General features: G+C 41.1%; 2 long non-coding RNA genes across 7 annotated transcripts; both read right to left on the bottom strand.

The window, feature by feature from the left end:
• Window positions 1-5,959: 5,959 nt before the first annotated feature.
• Window positions 5,960-8,583, bottom strand: LOC130407703 (uncharacterized). The gene is made up of 3 exons (XR_008904675.1): window positions 7,754-8,583; window positions 6,610-6,717; window positions 5,960-6,261 (listed from the first exon to the last, which is right to left on the bottom strand). It is a non-coding gene; the product is annotated as an uncharacterized LOC130407703 (long non-coding RNA).
• A 2,999-nt stretch (window positions 8,584-11,582) lies between these two features.
• Window positions 11,583-17,730, bottom strand: LOC130407882 (uncharacterized). Of its 6 annotated transcripts, none has more exons than XR_008904698.1 (7): window positions 17,577-17,730; window positions 16,679-16,991; window positions 16,165-16,533; window positions 14,612-15,916; window positions 13,607-14,235; window positions 12,740-13,021; window positions 11,583-12,533 (listed from the first exon to the last, which is right to left on the bottom strand). It is a non-coding gene; the product is annotated as an uncharacterized LOC130407882 (long non-coding RNA). The 6 variants fall into 6 exon arrangements; XR_008904694.1 differs by having other exon boundaries at window positions 11,583-13,021; window positions 14,612-14,948; window positions 15,027-15,916; XR_008904695.1 differs by having other exon boundaries at window positions 11,583-13,021; window positions 14,612-15,422; window positions 15,554-15,916.
• Window positions 17,731-20,651: the final 2,921 nt, after the last annotated feature.

The raw sequence follows: 20,651 nt of genomic DNA, 5'->3' as shown, positions 1-20,651 counted from the left end.
ACTAATGATATTCAAACCATAACACATAGATCAAATTGTAATTCAACTTCTGTGTTTACGATTACAATAATTGTAAACACGTCCATATCCCCAGTGAGAAGGGACTCTGGCTTGCTGGTCACTCGCCCGATCCTGATTCCACCTGTTCAAGCCTTCCAGGAGGTAGAGCTGGAAATTCAGAGCATTTGCACTTGTTCCTATGGAGAAAAAATATACCAATTGGAAAGGACATGATTTCCATCCATCCATCTTCTTCCGCTTATCCGGGGCCGGGTCGCGGGGGCAGCAGTCTAAGCGGGGATGCCCAGACTTCCCTCTCCCTAGACACTTCCTCCAGCTCTTCCGGGGGGACACCGAGGCGTTCCCAGGCCAGCCGGGAGACATAGTCCCCCCAGCGTGTCCTAGGTCTTCCCCGGGGTCTTCTCCCGGTGGGACATGCCCGGAACACCTTCCCGGGAAGGCGTCCAGGGGGCATCCGGAAAAGATGCCCGAGCCACCTCAGCTTATCCCTCTCGATGTGGAGGAGCAGCGGATCTACTCTGAGCTCCTCCCGAGTGACCGAGCTTCTCACCCTATCTCTAAGGGATCGCCCGGCCACCCTGCGGAGAAAGCTCATTTCGGCCGCTTGTATCCGCGATCTTGTCCTTTCGGTCATGACCCACAGCTCATGACCATAGGTGAGAGTAGGAACGTAGATTGACCGGTAAATCGAGAGCTTCGCCTTGCGGCTCAGCTCCTTCTTCACCACGACAGACCGGTACAGCGTCTGCATTACTGCAGAAGCTGCCCCGATCCGTCTGTCAATCTCCCGTTCCATCCTTCCCTCACTCGTGAACAAGACCCCCAGATACTTGAACTCCTCCACTTGAGGCAGGAACTCTCCACCTACCTGAAGTGAGCAAGCCACCCTTTTCCGACTGAGAACCATGGCCTCAGATTTGGAGGTGCTGATTCTCATCCCAGCCGCTTCACACTCGGCTGCAAACCGTCCCAGGACATGATTTTCTATCTGAATAATAAATACATCATTAAAAACGAAATGTATGTAACGTTATGCGAGATACCAACCTGGAATGAACCTGTTCAAGTGGTAGTGGAAAGACTCCAGGGATGCGGACCCTCAGCGATACCTGGTCAGGATGATCCCCGCCTTTGAGGTGGTGCCGACTTTAGTGTAGAGCGGCATTCCTGGAATGTCCTGAATGCACCTGACATGCCGTTTCTGCACACGCCAGATGTGCTCCATGCGCACCTCATCCAGCAGTGGCACACCCATAAGGTCTCTCCCGTTTGCCCCACCCAGCTCCTGCAGCAGCTTCTCGATGGGGTGTATTGTGGCCTCCTCATTGCTTGTCCTCCTGTAGCAGTAAAGGCTGAGCTCTTTCTTACCGATGCTCCTGTCCACCAGGAGGTCAGTGATAGCTGGCACACCCTCCTGCATCAGTTGTCGTCTTTTTGCCTGCCACAACAGGCTGAGGTCTCCTCCATCCCCATCAAAGATGAAGGCGGACAGTATTTCCATGAAGGTGGGGTTGACGGGATGGGTGTCGGTGGTGCAGCCCACCTCCTTTTAAAGTGCCAGATGTCCAGCCGTATGAGGAGGTCTGGCCACTTCCCAAACCTAGACTGCAGCTTGCTGGTTTCCCCCTCACTCACGCAGCAGCCACAATCCACATAAAGCAGGACTGGGGGAGGAACGGCCGAACGTACCCCTCCATGACACCAGCAACCATCCAGTCCAGTCCTGGCCCCTCCTGCACCGACAGGACACTGGTCAGGATCAGTCTGACCTCGTTGCCAATGGAGGTTACCCAGAGTACTGTCCCCAGTCCATGAGCAGCCAGCTTCCTTGTGATCTGATATTTACAAATGCAACAACTAGTGGTGGGCATAGATTATTTTTTTTAATCTAGATTAATTCCCAGATTAATCTAGATTAATCTAGATTAAAATGGCTGATTTGAATTCTGCCGAAGGCATTCAGAATATGTGTGCTACCCAAATAATGACTAAAAGTAAGTCTTTGAGAACGGGTTTCTCAAGCCAGGTGGCGCATTAGACCAGGGGCTCATCTCTTGTTTCCAAAATGCATCACAAACTGCTTGAGAAAGCTGTTCTACTATGATAATTGGTGATGAAAATTAAATTATGTTCAATAAGATGAACTTGTGTTTACTTCCGCAATTAGCTAAGGGATGATATGCGTTTAGGTGGTACTTGAGACTGGAAGAGCTCCTACAGTACATTTACATTTAGTCATTTAGCAGACGCTTTTATCCAAAGCGACTTACAAAGAGTGAGGGAGCAACAAGCGATATGTCATACAGGAGCCATAATACATTAGATCTCAATACAAAGTTACTGGTTTCAACTAAAGCTAGACCACTACCTGTTGAGAGAAAGTTTTTTTTTAAACCAATTCCGCATTGCACAAGGTGCAAACAACCTTAGTCTTGTCAATGTTTCTATTGGGAAGCTTCTTAAAAATTAATATTCCCTGAATCAAACCTGGCGGCTTCATAGCTGCATCCATGTTAGCACGTCACGTTTGATGCGGTAATTTCACAGTAACGTTATGTTGTGTTCAGACCAAACGCGAATGGCGCGTCAAGCGGCAGTGATTTATATGTTAATGCAAAGAGCCAATAGACCTACTTGCTGCGCGAATCGCGCGAATGAAGCCCTGGTTATGAGATGATGAGGTGGCGCGAATGACGTGAATGAAGCCCTGGTTATGAGATGATGAGGTGGCGCGAATCACGCGAGTTGAAAAATCTCGTTCTCACCCCCTACAGTGCAAGTAAGCTAGGTATACATCCGCGCTAAAATATCAAGGTGAAAGTCATCATAGCTTGCGTAGTATAGACCCAGCTCCCAACCCAACTTTGAGAATAGATTAACGGCGACATTTTTTTTATCATTTATAAATGTCTCACTGCGTTAACGGCCCACCACTAGTAACAACATATTCATGATGTAATGTTACCGCTGACAACAATATTAACGTTCATCCGCAAGACCTTACCAGCCATTTCAACAGTAATACATTGGCAACACTATTGCCTTCCAGTTACTGTAGGTCTTTACAGTAAACTACTGCAATGACTGTTTGAAGATACATCATTAAATGATCTTTTAACTCACTTAAGTCACACGGTCTTAGATGAACCTCAACTGTGAGTAACAGATGAACACATAAATCTGTCAAGATCTCACCAGAGGAGAATAACATACAAGCGCCATTAACATTTTCACTTATTACAGACACCACTTTCACTTTATTTCTGTCATACTTCTACAAAAGCTCTTATTGAGATTTAACAGAGGTTAAGCTCTAGTGCGTAATGGTTTCATTAAGATTTTCACTTTTGAGTCGCTCCAAATCTGTATGAATGTATTTGTTGTGATGAACACAGTGAAAGATATTTGGAAGAATGCTTACTGTATAACCAGACAGATTTAGCCTCTGATTGACTCCCATAATATGAAAATACAATAGTAGTCATAAGTGACAGAACTGTTTGCTGTCCTACATTCTTCAAAATGTCGTCTTCTTTGGAAAATACATGTTTTTCTATGGTAGTCAATGGGTGTTGAGATCTGTTTTCTTATAAGCATTCTTCCAAATATCTTTCTCTGTATTCATCAGAACAAAGAAATGTATGCAGACTCTTGAAGGTGAGCAAATGAACACAGAATTTCCATTGTTGGTTGAAGTATCCATGCTGGTGATCAGTGTGTGCTTTGGTTTGACTCTTGAACCTTGACCTTCTTTTGAATTGCTATTTGATTCATATTTTTCAGTAACTGCATTAGTGTTTTGTAACGTACACTTATTCAATCATATTGAAAAGCTGTTCAATTTATATATGTTTGCCTCATAGCTGAAATTGCATCTGATTTAAATCATAATTTAACATTTATGGTTCCAGCTGATGGAAAGCTCTCTGTAATATGAGTTATTGGCCATTGAGGCACACTTATACACTCGACCAACAAACCTCATTAATGGTGGAAAACAATCATGGATAAGTTTTGAACTATGCGCACAGCAAGCATTGCAGCATGAAGCGGTTTAGTTGATTGTCACCATTGTCGAGATTCAAGTGTGGATTGCTGATGTCTCGGTGTATACTGCTAGTGCAATAGTTGAATTTTTGTGTATTTATCTACGGTGGCCGCTAGGTGTCACTGCGCTGCAACTGAAGAAAACACATGCAAACCCAAAAAAACAAAAGCAAATTCAGAAAGCATCTCCATTAGTTTGACGACACATGCCCTGCAAATACTCAAAACACAAACAAACACAGAAACACGCTGCAAATTCTCGCGACACAAACAAACACAGAAACGCGCTGCAAGCTGCACAGACGACAACGGAAGTGTTTCCGGGGGACCGCAAAAACTGATGCACCTGATTGGGACGCGCTTCATTTTGACTGTTCAAATTCGTTAGTGGAGTTGTCAGCCACATTGAAGGTAGTTGCTTTATAACTTTATTTTAACTTTCTTAACGTACGTCCGTAGGATATTATTAGCCTGTCGATTTGAACAGTTTAACAAAAACGATGAGACGTAGTAACTGCTCGACTTACTTAAACAAGTGTCACTATAACAAAGTTTAAAGGTTTAAAAAATGATTAAAAACTTATTCTAGTCGACATAGTCAGTGTGGCTGACAACTCCACTAACGAATTTGAACAGTCAAAATGAAGCGCGTCCCAATCAGGTGCATCAGTTTTTGCGGTCCCCCGGAAACACTTCCGTTGTCGTCTGTGCAGTTTGCAGCGCGTTTCTGTGTTTGTTTGTGTTGCGAGAATTTGCAGCGCGTTTCTGTGTTTGTTTGTGTTGCGAGAATTTGCAGCGCGTTTCTGTGTTTGTTTGTGTTGCGAGTATTTGCAGGGCATGTGTCGCCAAACTAATGGAGATGCTTTCTGAATTTGCTCGTGTTTTTTGTGTTTGCATGTGTTTTCTTCTGTTGCAGCGCAGTGACACCTAGCGGCCACGGTATTTATCAGATCAGCACTTTTTGTAAACGACTAAAGCTGAAGCACATCGTTCATTTGAGACACACCACTTCGCAACAATCTTCCACCATAAAGTAACATTGTTTAGAACACACGTTCAGGAAGAATTCACATTAATAATACGATTCAACAGCTCAACTAAAACAAACACTAATAATGACTAACAACAATTCAACATTTAAACCTCAATAAGAGCTACAATAACTAGCTGGCAACAGTGTTAGAAACAACTGGTAGGGTCTTACAGTGTGTTAGTATTTGAGAACATCTTGGTGTATAACATAGTCTGACTGTTTATTACCTGCTTGGTGGAATCCATCTTTAAGATATTACCAAAGATGACTGTGATGCTGGCCTTCATTTGATCAATTTAGGAGAGGATGTTCCTGCCATACACAGACAGCAGCCTCTCCTTCCACAGGTGATATACACCTAATATACTAATATACACAACAGCCTGTATAATACATTGGTGTTGTTATACTCACAGAGGATGAACCAGGACTGTGGCTCCTCAAAGAGGATGGAGAGAGGATGGCGGTCCTCACAGATGAAGGAGATGGGGTGGGGAGCCTCAAAGAGGATGAAGAAGGAGAGGGCTTCCGATCTACTAAATTGGGCTTCCGTGAAGCCAACTGGGAGCCGCCAAAGTGTGACTTTGTGAATTGTAAAGAAAAAGAAAATGAATGTCATTATGCAACATGATGTGAGTTACATACAACATTTGAGTGTATAGCCTACTGTGTGTGACCGATTTGATTCTCTAAATGTTGATTTTCAAAATTATTTTAGAAAAAATGCCTCACAAAAGGCATGAGAAAAATATATGAAAATAACTGGAAACGTTATACATGATTTTCATACATTTATGGTATGACCATATAAATTAAACGTCTAACCTTACCACTTCTTAGAGTCAATGATTTAAAATACAATCATGATTATTTTGATAAGATGTCAAAGAGGATCGTCTATACCTGTGAAGGACAATGTCTTCATTTAAATTATTATGAAAAAAGGTTTACAAATCTAGTGTTTTGCACGTTCCTATGATGGGTAGGTTTATGTCATGGGTTTGTCATAGAAAATATCATTCAAGTGATAGTTCACCCAAAAATGAAAATTGTGTCATCATTTACTCACCCTCTTGTCATTTCAAACCTGTATGACTTTCTTTCTTCTGCAGAAGATATTTTGAAGAAAGTTGATAACCGAACAGCGCTGGCACCCATTCCTACAAAACCACAATGGAGGTAAATAGGTGCTGTCGATGTTCGATTAACAACATTCTTCAAAATATCTTAATTTGTGTTCTGCAGAGAAAAGAAGGTCAAAAAGGTTTGAAATGACAAGGCGCTAAGTAAATGATGACCAAATTCACTTTAACCTGATATACAATCAATTTAAATTCTATGTAATGTCCTCACTGATACAAAATCAAACAATGTGTGTGTGTGTGTGTGTGTGTGTGTGTGTCTGACTGATCAGTTTGCCAAAGTATGCTAGAATCATTTTGAACTTGGCGGGCTGTATATCCTATCGAACAAATACTAAACACATTAACTAGAGAGAATATATTCACCATTGACAAACTTGGAGGAGGCCTCAGGAATGATCGTGGGGCAGGAGCCGTTTCTGAAGACCCAGACTGTGGAGGTTCAGCAGGAGACTGAGCGGCAGGGGCAGGCTGCTAAAACAACGGCAAAAAGGCTTTAGATAAAGTGGAACAGCATAACGTCATTTTTTACAGACATGTGATATAACGTTGAATGTCATTTTCAATTAGATCGCCTTAGTGGTGTGGAATCCACAATTGCAGTGCTTAGACTCTCCAAAGAGGCCTGCAAGGGGCATTTATCGATCTGAAAAGATAAGTAACAATATCTATTTATATTGTCTGCACCACAGTAAGGTGACCTGCATACTCGACGCTATGTACATACAGGTCAATTTGCTTTTCCTTCTGATAGAGGTCATGGCATTTCTGCTGCCTTGGGGCTGGTCTATTGCCTCCTCCAGAAGGCCAGACCCCAGAGCTGGCAAACCCCCTCAACCTGGTCATCCATTCGCCATCTCCCATAGCCTTGTGGCTCTTTGGTTTAGTGGTCATCCAAAGAAGTTGATTTTTGCAAGTATTGGATGTATACACTAAGTACTAGTATTCATTTCTTCAACTATACAGAAAAGTTTCATTTCAATCAAAACCTCAAGCTTACTAAATTATGGCATGCCTTGATTTAACCATGTTTTATACATATAAAGGGAAAAACAGTTGAACAAGGGCAAGCACAAATGAAATGTGGTTTTGTTAATCTATCCATAGCTTAACCATGATATATGTGGTGAAACTGTGATTATGTTGTTTCATGATAAAAGGTAATACATCTGCAAAAGAACATGCTTAACAAACGCTTACAGTAGTAAAACCATGGTCAATTTTCGTAAGGTCTACCTATTTTACAACTGTAGTTCTATTCAGTCAAAACGAACTTGAATTGAAATGATTATATTATGAATAATATGTAAGATTATGGGCTAGTTGTGATAACACGAGCACAGTTTATAAACACAAAACCGAAAATACGGTGGATTGAGCGAAATCATCGTCCTTCAATTTGACAACGGGTGTAATCGCAGTGAAGGGAGAAACTCGACAAAACATGACGAATGCATGACTAATTAAGCCTGTCATTAACAGAAGAAGAAAAATGAGCTTTATGACTTACTTTGCTGATTTATCCGCTACCTGCGCTCGTCATCCAATCTCTCAAAGGGTGTGATCGCGCTGAGTGGCCGTGTCCATTCTCATTCCGCGACGCGATTGGCTCCCGTCCCCAGCCTCACAATGGAGAGCGAGCGCCGATGAATATCACGTGGTCTGCTGTAGGTTCAGCTCCCTATGGGAAGCAGGAAGTGTCCGATGTGACGGCTCTTGTCTCGCCAGCAATCGGCTGATCTCGCCAGTCGGTGGCAGGCTAGTGTGGGTCAACTCGAACAAGCCTAATAAGAATAGCACCGGTCAAAAGTGTTTGGACACTTGAGTGAAACGTTTCTCATTATTTCAAAAAACTTCTGATCTGAAGGCGGATGCTTAAATGTCTGAAATGAGTTTAGTAGACAAAGTTGTATGACCAATGGCGCCATCTAGTGCCCATCTCCGCAGCGATACTGAGACGAAGACGTCTTATTTTAAGTTAGCATAAATATATTTGAAAAACATTCAATTAAGGAAGCGGGGAATGTCTGCTGAAGTAATTAAGACAAATCTAGTCCATATATGACAGCTGTGTTTCATGCGTAGCGCAGTAAAAGGCACACAATACTGTTATTTGGTCTTGAAATGTAGCTTTAAGAGTTGTTCATGCGAGAATGTATCTGTTTTTAGTTCAAATATGCGCTCGCTTAATAAAGATTTGAACATTTGCTCAGACGCTTTCGGAGAGCGAGCTCCAGGCGATCATCGGGCGTTCAGTGTGTTGTGTTCTGAAATGGTCAAGAGATGGCGCTGTAGTCCAGATCTTGTGGCCAATAAAAGGGACCGAGTGAGAATGCAATGTGTGTGGCACCTGTTGGTGATTATGTAATGCCTGGCTATGTTGGCTCGCTGATGGCTGAAATAAAAAGCGAAGAATTACAACTTTCGTGTCTTCATGTTTTGGATTATCAGGATTGAAACATAACCCAGTGCTCATGCCCAGCAAAAACATTGACGTTGTGACGTTGGTTTCACATCTATTATTACACTTCTACGTGCTTACCACGATGCGCTGTATAGAAGTGCATTTGGAGTTGTACATGATTGGTCGGCTGTCTACAAATTGTCACGTGTTATAATTACAGTTTTTCTCAAATGCTAAAACACATTTCACAAACGTTTCCTACATGTTCCCCAATGTCTAAACATAACACCATTTTCTAAAGCTACATAAACACAACCACACCTTCTCACTTCAAAACTCAAACTTTCACACCAAAAGAGCAGCTCGATGCTTTCAAAAATGTAAACACTATACACATCATTACACACTACAGCAAAACAATTGAAAACACAATGCTCAATTTGTGAGAAGGTTCTTTGTTTCATAACTAGCAATGCATATTTTTTGAAACTTTACAGTAATGGATCTTCTAAGATCTCTGCAGAGGAATAGGCATTTAGATTTGTGAGTTTCATATGAAGAGTATAAATCTATAGTAAATTCTGCATGTACACTACTGTAACACAACTCAATGCAAAAACAGAATCTATTGCGCACAACAGTACTCTTGAAAACATGATCAGGGTGTGAAGTTTTTTTATTTACTTTATTCACACCACACACACACACACCACTATCACTGTTGCCCCAAGCACCTCCAAACCCATGGCTGCACAAAGAGTTATATTACCGCCCCCCCCCGTTGGCCAGGAACCTCAGTGATGGCTCTTTGGCCAATGATGTTATGGCCTCTTTGCCTTCGTTTCTGCTGGTTGAAGCCAGCCTCATCCAGGAAGAGGTACTCATGAGGTCTGGCCATCGCATCCAACTGTAATATCCTCTGTGAAAATGTGAAAGTGCACAGGTCTTCAGAACAACAGTCAATCACGTATCACAGTATTGTCCAGAAGTAATGTAGGCCACTGAGCAACACAGTATGTCCACTAACTGTACTGTGAACTTGGATGTAAACTTACTTGCACATACTCGTAACGTAGGTCTTTGTGTCGCGTAGAGTTGCGCTCAAAGGGAACCCTGTAGACCTGTTTTATCCGCATCTTTTGGTGACGGAGAACTCTGTCTATTTTGGCCAAGGTGACATCATCAATGCTCTCAAAGTTGACATTTTCGGCAATGACTGTCTCTGATCTCCAGGAGTCTGATGAGGTTGTTCTCACGAACCATATCCACAATGAGGGTTTCTTGTTCCGCTGTAAATATGGCAACCCTCCCACCTCTATGTGGCATTCTTTCAACTCTAAAGAAATAAACATGTGCTGTCAATTTACATGTTTTACAATACAGTAACAACTGATTTGAAACCAATAGACTTCTTTCACAGGCTTGTAAAATTGTGTTGTGACAAAGAAAGCAATAGACTACAATACCTGTTGTGTTTTATGCCGTGATAATGGTGGCCACGGTGAACCTACTCAGGTTTGGACGGACTCTTAGTCCTCCTTCAGCCATTGTCATGCCATGGACAATGACATGGTCAATGACTGTTGCTCGCATCTCGTCCGTAATGATGGTGCGAGGTTGTCTTGCTCTCCCTCCTGGACCTCCTCCTCTCCCATGTTGGCCTGCTCCTCTTCTTCCATGGCCAGCTCTTCTCCCTCCTCTGACTCGAATTCCTCTTGCCCTGACTCCATCCATTGTTTTTGTTTGGAATCTTCAGCAAACTGTGCACTCTGAACTTGCTTTTATACATGTGGTCACAGCATTAGCAACAAGTGTCTTCAATTTTGAGGCGTTGTGTGTAATGAATGACGCCAGGTGTGTTCATTGTGTTCAAATATTGCTGACTGTGTCAAGCATTTTGCATCACATGAGCCTTCATTTGAGAATATGACTAGAGTTCTTTTGCAACTTGTGTTTTAGCAAGGAAAAATGTGTTAAGATTTATGAGAGCTGAGGATTGTGTTTTGTGAATTGTGTCTTCATGTGAAATGTGTTTATGATATTGGTAAATGATGGCTAGATTTAGTAAATGTGTTTAGACAACTGGTCATTTGGTTTAGAGGATTGGCTTATGTGTTTTAGCATTTGAGAAAAACTGTATTATTGTTATTCTTTGTTTCCAGATGTCAAATGCACTCCCAGTCATTCCGAGCTACTACAACATCATCAATGCATATTATTAAGTTTCATGTCCTTTAATGTAATATGAATAAATGAAAACTATTGGGCCATGCAAATGATGTTCTAGTGCTCATATGTTTTTATAATTTAAGAGTCATGCTGTTTATGTTTTGGCTTGCCTTATTGTAAATATTGTCTTATTATATTATAAACTGTATTGTATGACTTATTGCCTCAGTTATTTGTGTAACTATGTGTCAATGTGGCCTTTTCCTCACGTCTTCTTTTGCAACAATGTATGAATTAATCTGAAACTTTTTCTGTTAATACTGATACATGCATTCGATTTTTCACATAACTAAACTGTCTATTTATCAGTTGAATATTTATGTCCATTCTTCAATTCAATCTCATTATATTCATATGCTATTCAATGAAAATCATTCTGAAGAGAAGACAATGTTATGTCCCTTATAATTAGTGTTTTCATTTTACATGTAATTTATATGTAAATAACACATGTAAACGGACACATTATTGTTAACATACATTATTAGTTTATTTAGTTACTTACAATAAGAAATATTAAATAAGGATATTGGATATACAATAAATAAAAAAAACAGTTTTCAGAAAGAAACAACCCAGAGTGCTGTATTATTCAGTCCTGTTGAATTACACATGTTTTTTTTATTAACATTATATGAAATATATATATAACAATGCTAACAATGTTGGGTTACAAATAACATGAAATATAATATAATATGAAATATTAGGTACGTTTAATAAAATATAACTGGAATTAAATAAAATGCCATATTCAAGACAAGCATCACATTTATATCAGGTATAAAATAGGTAAGTGACATAGAAAATATATATTAAGGGCAATATATACAATATCCTATATTTTTGTTGATTTAACAGAAGATACACATATGAACTTTATAAAATGAACAATAGTCGGCATTATATATATATATATATATATATAACAATAAAAACGGTGTTTCTATCTCACAACAGCAAAACAAACTTCACTTTTGTGAGTCCACAACTGTGGTAAAGTGTTCATAGCTGGTGAACACTCTGTTGTCCAATCGTTTGGAGGTCGACATCATTTTCACAGGACAAAAATTCTTTGTTTTAATTTTTTTGTGTCCCTGAGTGGGTTGTTGGCAAAGCGTACAAACAGGCAAGTGAGAGTTTGACTCCAACTTGAGTAGGACTGTCTGTGCTTTTTCTTTTGTACACTGTAGCTCTGGACCAGGCTGAGGGGGTGTCAATACTCTGTGGTGTGTCGGTGGGGCAAAAAGACACTGTCAAGGGTGTGGTGCTGGTTGACGTGGCCGGAAATGATGTTTTATTAACAAAGTTCGGGAGGAGCATGTGCAAATAATTACGTAGCTGCACGGCACCAGCGATCATGAGCCGGTGCGTAGCGTTTGGCCATCTTGACCCGCTGAATCACAGCAGCATCAGCAAGATCGTCCCTCTTTGTGTGGCAATACAACGTGTTACCCCAGTGTGTTCTGTACAGCTGATGAAACTTCTGTGGTTGCTTGTCATGTTCCATTACAGCGTGCCATGCGGCAACGAGCCTGTTCCTTTGCTCTGTCACCAGGCTCAGCCTATTCTCAGTCTTGCCAATCTCCACAAGCAGAGAACAGAAATTATCCAGCTGCTGGAATCCAGGCAGCGGGTTGGGGCTACAGGTATCCTCCTGTTGAAAAGTAGAATAATCCATTGTTAAGATACATTTTTTGCATCAATTGGCTTTGTAAAAAGTCAGTTTTCACTCAGACTAAAAAGATTGTAAAAATGCTAGTGATGCATTCAGGTGAATAGAACATGAGTCACAAAGGCCGGAGGGTAAGCAGTGGTGGTCTCCTCCGTGGTAAGGTTTATGTGGGCCGGGTCAGTAGTCACCCTGTCCTGGTCTGCCTCAGGGTCGCTCTGGTAGGCCTCGTCCTCCTCATTGGGGTCAGGCTCGTCAGGCTGAACCACAAGTCACAGCAGCAGGGGCACGGAAATTCTTCTCCACGGTTTGCTGCTGGCAGCGAGTGTTGAGGCGCTCAATCAGAGGCGCAGAGTAGGATCTGAGTTTTCTGCCTTTGCCACCAAACACAGCATCAGAGCTGCAGTCTGAGTTCCACCGAGCTATTCCACTAATCAGGTAAACTTGATATGGACGTGCAGCACAGTGGGGACCTTGAAACGACAGAAAATGGGAATAAAATCATAACATGACCATACATGTTAAGGATGACTCAAAGCATTGTTTATTTGCAGAAGGATATAAAGGAACTACAGTAAAAAAAAATCGACGGGTGGCAAAGCGGTGAGTATGTTAGGTGAGTATGATGCAGTTCAGCAGGCACAGATAAAGAACTAGTGAGCAGGAAAGCATGAGTATATACGAAAGGCAGAGCAGATAATCTGACCAGAAGCAGGGTAATGAGTAGTCCAGTAATGATTAGAACAGGTGCAGTGGTTATTCAAGAGAGATCAGTACATTTCATAACTGGTAAGGTTCTAATAAACGTTGGCTTCACAAACTTATTTGAAGATTTCTTTCCAGGAACAAGGAGCGATAGATCTGAGAGAGTCTGTTTGGGTGATCGGACAATGAATGAGTGTGTGGCCTTGGTGTGTCCATGACAATCATGAGTAAGTGCTGTCACAGCATTTGTGTTTCATCATATCAGATAAGAATCATTTACAATTGGGGGACATCACATATAGATGTAAGGACAGAATATCTGACAACATTTTGCACATTTGTATTACTTTTACCTGGTCTCATGTGAGGCAGAGTTTTGTGGAATCCTTACAGGCTGTTGTTCCCACGGAGACATTTGAAATAAGGAACGTCCATCCCATTGATGTTGGTAGTATGAGTCACTCTGTACATGCTCATCTCTGGAGGATCACCATGAGTCGCACCATGTCTTCATCAGCCACGGTGTCAAAAACGGTTGGGTCCTTCGCTCTAAAAGCTTTGATGAGCAGCTCCAAGTCTGCGCGGTTGTAGGCCAGCACCGCTCCTGCTAGGGCAGACTTGAACACAGCGTACTTTGAGTGGCTGTCTGTGCGAATGGCGACTGGCATCAAAGCGATGTATCCAGTGGAAGATGTCCAAACGCACCACCATACCATTCTCCACCCGCGTCTGGAATAAGCTCTCCACAGTGCTTGGGTCTTGTGCCCGACAACACCCGCGGTCAATGTACAAGATGTTGGGCACAGGTTGATTGGCCTGGTGGAAGCGGTCCATTACTCCCTGACACATGGGCTTCAGACACTGAGTGGACTCTTCACAGGTAAGAACAAATGAGACAATCTGCGAATGCTCATTGCCTATGCTGGTAATCCACTCCGCCGTGCCTTTACCCTCCCCAGACAGCTTCTTCACCACCTGCAAGCTACGACATACCTGCTACGTAAATACACTTTTATTTTTTTTATCAATTTTATTGCTGTTTATTGTTTCTTCAAATCTAAAGTATGTGTGATCTTAAATCATTTGCATTTTAAAGATACGTCTTTCTGTCAATCATTTTATGTAAAGCGCTTTGAATTGACCTTGTGTATGAAATGTGCTATATAAATAAACTTGCTTGCCTTGCCTTCAATACCGTTAACACGTGTTTTTACGGAACACACCCAAAATGTAATTCTTTCTGTATCTATCTTTGTGTTTTACAGAGGAAAGTTAGTCATTCAGGTTTGGACAAATGTGATGGTGATCAAATAATGAAAAAAAATGTTCTAAACTATATTGTGTACTGCTGGATGTACCTTTTTAGTGGAGTCCATCTTTAGCACATTGCCAAAAGTGGAGAGAATCTGGTTCCTGTAGTCCTGTACGTTGTTGGCCTCCGCCAGAAGGAAAGCATGGCGAAGCAGGCGAGCAGAGGGAAGCTCTCTTTGAGGAGGTGGAGCCTCAAACGTGTGTCCTAAGGCCGACACAATTCACCCAGGCTTCAGGAGAGTCATGAGGAGTGTAGTGTAAAGGTCTTTCCTGTGGAGATACTCCTCAACATGATTCTCCTGAATTTGACGCCACACTTTAACCATGGTGTTCCCTTCAGTCCGGTCCCTCAAAAGCCGCACCACATTTTTGTCCACACCACGCCTGTAAAGTGTGATTTTTAATATGGCAACTAATTCCAGGCACGTTAGTTGCGTTTACGCCACTCTCCAGTGTACTCACATGTCTGTCAGAATAACAGGAAACATGCCTTGGTGAGCCTCACTGAGTTGACAAAGAATGGCAGAATCCCACGCCAACCACCTGCCCACCTTTCAACTACCATTTACATTTACATTTAGTCATTTGGCAGACGCTTTTATCCAAAGCAACTTACAGTGCACTTATTACAGGGACAATCCCCCTGGAGCAACATGGAGTAAAGTGTCTTGCTCAAGGACACACTGGTGGTGGCTGCTGGGATCGAACCAGCAACCTTTGATTAACCAGTTCAGTGGTTTAACCCACTAGACCACCATCTCAACTACCACCACCCCTGGCTGCTTTTGTACATGGTCCGTAGCACAGGACCTCTTTTAATATACAGTACCAGCCGGAAACGTCACAAACATGACGAACCTGCAATAAAAAAAATCTGGCAACATTGTTTACTTTGATATGTTGGTGTATTTACGTAATAACAATTCATTCAATTGTATTTAATTATTCCAAACTGTAATAATAAATATCTAATTAACAACATGTAATACCTTGGTATGGAAGCCTGATTTGTAGAGGTACACGTTTATACCTTGACCCACACATTCTTCTCCTCGAGGACACTTCAGTGAGTATTTCCAAACTCCAACAGGCCGCCACACAAAGATGTGACCGCGAAAGAAGAGATGTGGAGTTGGCACAGTACCACTGATGTAGCCTGGAGGTTCTGGAGGGTAAAACCACACGCGGTCTGATTTTAGTACTCGCCGCCTCTTCAATACCCCAGCATTGTCACGATACACCTGAATGGGGCCAAAGAGTCCACGCTCTGTGTCATCCTTCACCCAGGAAAGATCAGCTGGTGGAATGCCATTGGGATTTTCCCACAGTCACACCCAGCCCTCCAGCTCGACCTGAAACATGTAAAACAGAAAACATAATTACATAATAATACATGCGTATTATCACTCCAACTATAATAAATTATGTATAATACATTTGTGCATGTAAATATTACGCACTGGGGAGTTACTACTGGGTACTACTGGGACCGTGGCTGTGGATGACTTCTGTATTATAAATAAATTAAAAAGTGGGCTTTATGTTCTGAAAACACTCATTCAATGTTACGGGAATATGGTTTGTGATTCAGATAACTTACTTGTGTCTTCTTGTCATAAATGTATTATCTAAATCTTTTCATCTGCACACTTGTGATGTGTGTTATAGGTGTATTTAGCCACCGGCTAACAGAGCTGTATGCCTTCTGTATTGTTTCCCTCTGACTCGTACCAAAATCACCAGGCCTGTCCTTCTGTGCAGAATACTGGCTGTAGAGCTCCCACATCTCCTGGAAGCTATGGCTCTCAAACCCTTTCTGTCCGTAAACACATCGGTGGATGTTGGCTTCCAGGGCGATTGAAACTTCTGGAAAGCTCTCTGCATACTCTGTCAGGTGGTCTTTTATCCACTGATTTTGTGCTTGCCCCTTTCCATTTAAGAGAGTTCTTCTCTGTGCTTGTCGATCAAACTGCAATTACAAAATTATTTAAAGGATAGTAGCCTACGCAGCTATAACAACCATATACTTCTGTCAATAGACTGAGATACTATTTGCTATCGACTACTTTTTTAAAATTATGATTTCTGTTAAACCTTAGATAGAAGACGCTTACTACTTCATGTAGCCCAGATCATTTGACACAAGCCAGTGAGATGGTGCGTTGAGATACTGGCCAAAGGGTAGCACCCTCTTCCCCAGACACTGCTGTCGTGATGGTGCTCTTATCCCTTCAGTACGTAGTGCTCTTTCAGCATGGGCCAGTGCAGTGGAATCACAGAGCAGCTGAGGAGGGGGAAGAGGAAAACTCATTCTCCTGTTTCTGCAGTCACGGGCCCCATTTGTCGCCACCAATAAGGCCTGCTGACGACCCTCTGGAGCAGTGGGGTTTTGAAGACGGATGACTGGCCTCGCCATATCAAGGTGCACTGAAATAAAAACACAATTTTTAAGATGACAATAATGCACTGATAATAATAATAACACCTTTCAGCCATAGTACAGCCTCACAAACATCATCACTAGTAATGTTCATGTGCAAAGATAAATAACAGGTATAATCACTGTGATCTATTGTATGGAAACAAAAGCAATACAATGAGTGCCTGTTAACAACATTCTTCAAAATATCTTCTTTTGTGTCTTGTAGAAGACTGAAAGTCCCTTTCAAGTAACTTCACATAGTTTCACATGTAAGCACGATTCATACTATATAAATCGTCTTTAACTTAAATGTTCCTGCACTACCGAAGTAACGTTATGATTTATTAAACCGTGTTAAAGTTGGCAACATGTTAACATTGGTTACAGAACGTAAAAAACCTGACCTTAACATGATTTATTTAGAAGCACTACTAGTAGTAGTAGGAGGGCTACAAAAAGTGATAGTATTTAGAATATCTTACATTTTCATTTGAGAAATCTGGTCGCCTAAACATCGCAAATTAAATGTAATGTATGTAACATCAATCAAAATGTGACGCGAAGTGGACAATTAACAGATGTTGACTTACCTTTTTCTTACTTTCGCATGAAATCCTCTTAATGTTATGCCCATCAAAGATGCTTAACCACAAAGTTGTAAATAATAATAAAATAAAGACATAAATAAGATGCTAGAGCTCTTCTTTGACAACATGTGTTGAAGGATCCGAGGCCTGTGATTGGTAGTCTACAATCGCGAACTACAACTTGATTGGTAGTCTACAGTCAAAGTCGCCAATCGGAGCAGCGCATCTTCTCCGTGCCCTGATTGGTAGTCTACGGTCAGAGTCTACGGTGACTGTAGCCTCTCGACCAATGAAATATCCTAAATGTCTACAGTCACCGTAGACTTTGCACGACCGTAGAAACTATGGAACGCGAACGGGGACAATACTCTTAACATGAAACGCGTGAAATTTGGACGCGTCAACACGATCAATTTGTACGCGTAAATACGAATGTTGAGTTCGTGTGTCTGCGTCAGACCGTACACCAGCCAATAGCGTTGCTCTGTTTAAGATTAAATTTGCATTTGTAATGCGATGGCACGTTGCTATATACGTATATAAACATCAGACGACAATTTTTTGCGTGAGAGATGATGCGCTGTTAGGTAATCAAATACCTATACAAACGTCACACGTAACATTTGTTCGTGTATGAGATCGTAATTGTACGTTGGCATGTTCGTAAGCAAACGTAGAAGTTCTGAGTGATACGTTGGTTGTGATGTCAGTCCTATGTCATGGGTTGTCATCTCATCTTTCCTCCCAGAATCCCCGTTTAAACTTTTAAACTGTCAAAGAACCTTTATGGACTGCATTGGATTGGCTTCCTCTTATCACACAGGGTGATTTTAATATTACAAAGCATTATACAGCATCATGTTGCCTTACGTTTACTTTGAAATTTGCCCTGCACATTACATACAGACAGGCCTATGAAGAGATATACAGTATGGTGGTCAAAAGTCATACAACCCTAATAATACAGTACAGTGTGACCTGAAAAAATGATGACAGTGTGTGTGGTTTTGTGATAGTTGTTTAAGGGTTTAAAGTTGTCCTGTTCCATTAAACTGTTCCCTGGTCTTTGATTTTTCAGCACTTTCTGCATGTTTGTCCAGCTGTGACTATAGAATGTTAGATTAATCTTTACAGACTGACAACAAGCACTCATACACAACTATTATATGTCAGTGTTTAAAGATCAACTCAACATCAGATTTACTGCAGGACAGAGGTCAGACATGCAGAAGATACTGAACATCAAAGAACATGTGCAGGACCTGGAGGATTTCTCTGAAGATCATTGTACAAGTTAAATGGCTCATAAACAAAAAACTATAATTGATTGTCCAGGTACATCAAACAGTATTATAAGAATAAGCAATATGTAAACTTTTGAACAGTGTGTTTTTTCGTGTATTCGGTTTTTATTCTGTTTTGTGGAATATATGTGAAATAATTTGTTCAGGGAAGAACTAAAATAAAAACAAATCTTTAAAATTACACTTATTTGAATAAATTAAATTTAAAAAAAAAATAGGATTTTGCAAGGTGTTTGTTAACTTTCAACCACTGTGTATATTCCATATGATATCATAAAAGAAATGATGACAATGAAAACCACACAATCTTTTATGCATTCTTATTTTTTAATATCAGAATCAGAAAGAGCTTTAGTGGAGGAATTTGTTTTGGTGATAGGAGCATCCAGTACTCAGAATCAGCAACAACAGTACACAGAGACCATAACACAATAGAATACAGTACACAGATGATTTATGTAAGGTCCTATGGGTATAAAAATAAGAAATACAGTATAATAAACATAAGATTTAGACTTATAGAGTAAAGCTATGTGTGTATGTAAATAGACAAGTAAAAACTAAGAATCAACTATTGTAATACAAGGTATGTGCTATGTACGGCAGAATTAAATAATAATTTACAGAAAAAGTTGTATAAAAATAGATAGTGTATAATCTGGAGGATATAATTAATATTGCACTTAAGTATTATTGCACCGGAGTTATTAATTGCACAGTGGGTATAAAACATTGAACTGTTCAAGAGGTAGATGGCCTGAGGGAAGAAGCAGTTTTTGTGTCTTGTTTTTTGGTGCTCAGTGCTCTGTAGCGCCGACCAGATGGCAAAACTGTGATGAGATGATGGCTTGGATGTGAGAGTTCCAGGGTGATTTTCTGAGCCCTTTTCCTCACTCTGGATGTATACAGTTCTTGGAGGGTGGGGCAGGGGAGCACCAGTGATCTTCTCAGCAGTCAGAACCGTCCTCTGTTGTCTTCTGATGTCTTACTTTGTGGCTGAGCCAAATACAGTGATGGATGTGCAGAGGACAGACTCTATGACTGCTGAGTAAAACTTTTTTAACATAGTTTGTGGTAGTTTGAAATTCTTCAGCTGATGTAAGAAGTATATCCCCTGCTGCGCTTTTTTAGCAATGGAGCCAATGTGATTGTCCTACTTCAGGTCCTGGGAGTGCCCAGGAACCTAAATGACACCACTGCTGCAAGTGCTGTTCATGATTGAAGAAGCTGGAAGTTTTTAAGTTAATGCCTGGAAAGGTTGTCCTTTTAGGGCTGTTCATCTCTGCTTGAGTCTCTTTAATGTCCTTTGGTATTCTAACCATGCCTTTAATTGCTCCTTATATGTGCATTTTGGACATAATGGTTACATTGAAGCATGAATAACATAGCTTAAACCCTTTTCAACAAATACATTTTATTTGATAAATATCTTCTTTAAAATTCTGTATTAAAATGTATACAAGACAAAAGTGATGTTATAGGCTGTAATATGTGTGTGCAGTGACGTTTAAGTTGTATAGACTCGAAAATTACGTCGGCATTAACGGAATAGCATTGAAATGGTTTAAGTCTTATTTATCCGACCGTTTTCAATTTGTAGCAATAAACAATGAGGTGTCCCGCAAATCACAAGTCCAGTACGGTGTACCACAGGGCTCAGTTTTGGGACCCCTGCTCTTCGCATTATACATGCTACCTCTAGGAGATATAATAAAGCGACACGGAATTAGCTTTCACTGTTATGCTGATGATACTCAACTTTATATTTCCTCGA

This window comes from Triplophysa dalaica, chromosome 19 (assembly GCF_015846415.1).
Source record: "Triplophysa dalaica isolate WHDGS20190420 chromosome 19, ASM1584641v1, whole genome shotgun sequence".
Taxonomy (NCBI): domain Eukaryota; kingdom Metazoa; phylum Chordata; class Actinopteri; order Cypriniformes; family Nemacheilidae; genus Triplophysa; species Triplophysa dalaica.
The sequence above is the reverse complement of the archived record's forward strand: the minus strand, read 5'-3'. Positions and strand labels throughout refer to the sequence as shown.